Source organism: Notechis scutatus, chromosome 8, assembly GCF_049901735.1.
Source record: "Notechis scutatus isolate UNSWTSFEM ecotype Mainland chromosome 8, rNotScu1.2, whole genome shotgun sequence".
Taxonomy (NCBI): Eukaryota; Metazoa; Chordata; class Lepidosauria; order Squamata; family Elapidae; genus Notechis; species Notechis scutatus.
In genome coordinates, this window is record NC_142016.1 from 14,503,056 (window position 1) to 14,508,935 (window position 5,880).

The window sequence follows — 5,880 nt, forward strand, 5'->3', positions numbered from 1 at the left end:
TGTACGTCATCACAGCACTAAATTAACGCACTGACTCCGCCCCTATTCCGATCTTCCGCGTTGTGGCCCCGCCCCCTCGATGCCAGCGATGGAGAAGTTTTGATGAAGGGGTATGCTATGTTGCCTGCCTGTGTGTGTATTGTGTATGTATGCATGTGTGTGTGTATACACACTATACATACACACGCACATACGCATACGCACACACATATACACAAACATACATACACATATATAAACATACATACATACGTGTGTATGTATACACATACACACACACTATATATATATATTAATAAAATTTATTGTACACGCATACTATACATATACATATATATATATATACAAATTTACACATACATGTGTGTGCGTGTGTATGTATACGCACACACTATCTATACCCACACACTATATGTATATATTAATAACAAAATATTAATTAATTATACACACACACACTATTCGGGCTTGTATGCCCTCATCAAATTCTCTGGGTGATTTACAATAATGGGAAAGAAATCAGTAAAAATAATGCAGCCGTAAATCGCAACCTATAGCGCCGGGTGTGGATATCTCCACGCAGAAGGAAAACAGACGCCTTACAGCTCAGCGAGATGTTATTAAATGAAAGGGAATGAAGTTTTATGGTGGGCTTGCCATAGCAACCTATCATAATAACTGACAAACCTAAAACAGAAATGTTAGGGTAATCGCAAAAGATGAGAGTATAGACAGCAGCGTGCACGTTTCAGCAGAGAAAGAAACTGATGGTCCCTTGCTGCAGCGGTATTTTAATTAAATTAAACCAAGTTCCGGGGGTGACTTCCAACAGGTGAACAATAAAACGCAGCTATAAACACAAGAACGTATCAATAGCCGCAGAGAATGAAAACCACATCCCAGAACACCAATATTATTACAAGTTACTTAACACTGTGGTGCACCTTTTAAAAATAAACCTTTTAGCCTGAGCTTGTTAAAAGTGCCCCTCCTCCCGAGTGGTGGCTTGGTGTGGTTACCATGCTTGGAGTAAAAAAAATAGGTGATTTTTATTTCCAACTCAAAATGTCGCAAAAGCAATTTTATAAAGGGTTCTCTGGACTGTCAGTTGGAACAAATGTCCAAAATCAGAGTAAAATTGAGAGTGATTTTGGTATGGTGGGAGAAGCCAACAAAAGACAAATTGAGTTCAAACATAGACTGTCCAGAAAAGGAAACCCAGAATCAATTCACTGATTTTGTATGTCACAGACTGAATGGCAATATTGGGAGGTCTCCATTCTAAGCTTAATAGTCTCTAATACCTTATGCAAAAGAAAAAAATATATATCATCAAATATATCAAATATAGCATCTACTTTTGGCCTTCCATATATCGTTTTATAAATCTCCAAAACTACCCCTCTTATTATTTTTTCTGACCTTAATAATTTCAACAGGCTCAAATTATCTTACTTTGGACACATTATGCAAAGACCCAGCTCTGAAAAAGCTTTTAATACTGGGAAAAATGAAGGAAAGAGATGAGGGTTACTAGCAGTAAAATGTAGTGACTCTGTTTCAGGGGTCATGGGAGCATTGTTGGAAGACCTAAAGCAGAGGTCTCCAAACTTGGCAACTTTAAGACTTGTGGACTTCAACACCCAGAATTCCTCAGCCAGCATGCTGAGTCTTAAAGTTGCCAAGTTTGGAAACCCCTGACCTAAAGGCTTGGGTTAGGGATAGATGGTCATGGAGAAAATCTATCCAGCAGACTTAGTTGTTGAAATTGACTTGATGGTACACAATCAATGAAACAAAACAAAACACAAACACAGGTAGATTTACAACATTTACTTACCATTGGAAGATTCAATGGCACTGTTAAAAAAAGTGACCTATGACTTTTTTCCACACTTACAACTGTTGCAGCATCCCCACGATCCCGTGATCAAAATTCAGACACTTGGCAACTGACTCGTATTTATGATGGTTGCAGTGCCCTGAGGTTGTGGGATCATCTTTTGCGATCTTCTGAAAGCAAAGTGAATGGGAAAGCCTGATTCATTTAACAACGGTGTTATTAATTTAACACCTGCAGGGATTCACTTAACAAATGTGGCAAGAAAGGTCATAAAATGGGGCAACACTCACTTAAGTGTCTCACTTAAGGACAGAAATTTTGGGCTCATTATTGTCATAAATCCAGGACTATCTGTGCAGTTCTGAACCATCAGTTTGTAAACAGAGGCTATTACTGCCCTTGGTTTTTTTTTTTTTTTTTTTTTTTGGGAGGGGATATTTTTTTCCACTGTAATTTTTACAACATTCCTGGCGACCGGAACAGTACTGTAGAGTTAAACAAAGCAGGGGAAATTATGCAAAGCAGGGCTACTTGAAGTCTTTCCAGCCTTTTTACTAGTGGTTATCCATAAGAGGGATTGACAGTTTTCTTTGAAATAACTCTAAGAAATAAGTCTTGCAGCTGTGTGTGTTTCTGCTTCCCCACTAAATTATGTCTGGGTATAGAATAGAATAGAATAGAATTCTTTATTGGCCAAGTGTGATTGGACACACAAGGAATTTGTCTTGGTGCAAATGCTCTCAGTGTACATAAAAGAAAAGATACATTTGTCAAGAGTCAAGAATCATCAGGTACAACACTTAATAATACTCATAGGGTACAATAAGCAATCAAATCATACTAGGAAACAGTCAATAAAAATCATAAGGATACAAGAGACACATTTACAGTCATACAGTCACAAGTGGGAGGAGATGGGTGATAAGCAGTGATGAGAAGATTAATAGTAATAGTAGTGCAGACTTTGTAAATAGCTGGACAATGTTGAGGGAATTATTTGTTTAGCAGAGTGATGGCGTTCAGGGAAAAACTGTCCTTGTGCCTAGTTGTTTTCGTGTGCAGTGCTCTATAGCATCGTTTTGAGGGAAGGAGTTGAAAGGGTTTATGTCCGGGTTGTGAGGGGTCTGTAAATATTTTCACAGCCCTCTTTTTGACTCATGCAGTATACAGGTCCTCGATTGAAGGCAGGTTGGTAGTAATTGTTTTTTCTGCAGTCCTAATTACTCTCTGGAGTCTGTGTCTGTCTTGTTGGGTTGCAGAACCAAACCAGACAGTTATAGAGGTGCAGATGACAGACTCAATAATTCCTCTGTAGAACTGTATCAGCAGCTCCTTGGGCAGTTTGAGTTGGCACAGAAAGAACATTCTTTGTTGTGCTTTTTTGATGACGTTTTTGATGTTAGGTGTCCATTTTAGGTCTTGTGATATGATAGAACCTAGAAATTTGAGGGTCTCTACTGTTGATGTATTCCATTGGGTAAGCCCATTCCAGTCCAAACCAGGACTGGATTTACATTTCCAGTTAGCATTCCCTGGAATTGTTGAAACCAGAGTCCTTAGTGCTCTGAGCTTGGTTATTTTCTTGCAGATGTTTCATTATCCCAATTAGAAAACATCATCAGTGCTAGTTGTTCTATAGAAGAATGTTTCTCAACCTTGGCAGCAAGCTGGCTGGGGAATTCTGGGAGTTGAAGTCCATACATCTTAAAGTAGCCAAGATTGAGAAACACTGTCCTATAGTCTTAGTTTGCAGAAAGCCATCAAATATACCGTAGTCAGGGTGAAACAGAGATTGGGTTTTTCTTCTTTCCTGATCCTGTTATGTGAACAGCCTTCCAGACCTTGGAAAACAGATCATTTATCTATTTATTTCCATTTGTAGTTGCTTTGCTAGAGATACCCTGGGAGAGATTACAAATGCCTGCTATTTCATGGTGTTCCATTTTTGGACTTTTCCTTATCAAGGGAAATCAACTGCCGACTTGCATCAAAAATAGCACTACATTTCAAGGTCCCAATCTGAGTTGCTTGCGCTCAAGCCTAAGCATTTCAACTCCTGTCGCCTGAATATATATAAATAAATAAGATGGATGAGCTCCAGATGTTCGGAAGAAGCCGAGTTATTGCTGTGGTTAAAATCTTGCACTTAGTAATTTTCTGACTTATCTGTAAAAAATGAAACATTAATGACCCTTTTGCTTTAATGTAAGTTCATAAACACATCATTTTCATAATGCCTCTAACTCTGCTGCATGCAAATGTGCCTATTTTCTTTGGCCCAAATGAAGCCTGTTAGCAGAACACTCAGCACCAAGAATCTTTTTTAAATAAATGACATTCTGTTGAAATCTTGCTTTGCTCTTCTGCATATAATAGGCAGAAAATGGTACAAATGAATGCTGTATTTATGCAAAATGGTCTCCTAGCATGCAAGCTTCATCGATCAGCAGCTGGGTTCACATTTAAGGCTACTGTGTAGGCTACTTAGTTACTTCAGTAAGCTTTACTGAATAATTCAGAATTGGTTAGGCTTGAATAACTATGTTGACATGACTAGCTTGGTTCATCCATATGGCAAAGTCCAAACTGAAGAAGCCTGTAATGGTTGGTTCCCAGACGGATCATGTTCCAATAGAAGAGGTGTGGTGGATCAGTGACTTAATGATGATGGACATGGTTTGGTCCAGCGGTTTGGTTTCTGGCACTGCCTGGCTGGGTGAGATCCCATCACTTGCCTCAGCTTCCCACCTAGTAGTTCAAAAGTATGTTCTGTGCAAGTAGATAAGCAGGTACCACTTTGGTGGGGAGACAAGGTGGTGCTTTGTGTAGGTGGTTACATTCCTGCTGTCTGAATCTGAATTGACACCCATTTGCAAGGTGGCTCCGGTGCAAGGAGGGGGTCTTGGATGCTGCTGCAGGAAGAGCCACTCATCTGGTGCAAAGCCAGCTTGCCCCTCTCTGGCGCACTGTGGGAAGTGGGTGATCATGAACCACAACAGAGCTAGTAACTTGGCAGCCAAACTACTAGTCTGCATTAGCATTGTAGTCTCCTGGCTAATGTAACAATGCTAACAGTAATAGTAATAATAGTAATAATAATAGTAATAATTGAAAATAAAGAAATCATGTGTTATCCCAATTGTAATTAGAGCCCTTGGAGCAATACCTAAAGGGTTACCTCACTATGTGGAAATCCTGAATTTATCAGACTTGAATACCCTGATTCTACAAAAAATCACCCTAGTTGGAACAGCTTATCCTCGGGTGTTGTCTTCACTGTTCCTGGGTCCTTGGTTAGAACTCAAGCTGTTGAGCTACCAACCAATCCCAAAGGGTGTGAATCTCACCAAAGATTAACTATTATTATTATTATTATTATTATTATTATTATTATTATTATTATTATTATTAATAATAATAACAATAACAACAACAATAATAGTAATAGTAATAATAATAATCTAGGAGATCAAGCAACCAGCCTGCAAGCTCTGTTGTCAGTGAAGGCATACTACTTTCCTAATTAAAAAAAAAGGCAGAAAAGAAACGAAGAACATGCTGCTTCAGTATCCTGTGGGATGAGAATTGTTCCGCTGCAGCATTTTTTGTAATCCTGATCCTTTTCCCCCCCAATAAATCTTCTTAAAAAACCATGTGAGAATCATGCTTGGAAAATAATGTTGTTTTTTTTGGTTAGGCAGATGCCAAGAGCTTGCCAAAACCTTATGGCTTAGCCTTAGCACAATATGGGAACCTAGCCAAATTTTTTCATAACAGGGCTGCTGTGTTAACATTCGTTGCTTTGATGCCATTGGCGATCAAATCGTTGCTTCCTTATATATTATTTTTACAGGCATATGGGAAGTGAGCTTGTGAATTTGAGAAAGTTCTTGGCAGGGTAACTTTGATACAACAAAATAACAGAGTTGGAAGGGACCTTGGAGGTCTTCTAGTCCAACCCTGTTTAAGGAGGAGACCCTATAGTACCATTCCAGACAAAGCGTTGTCCAATCTCTTCTTAAAAGTCTCCAGTGATG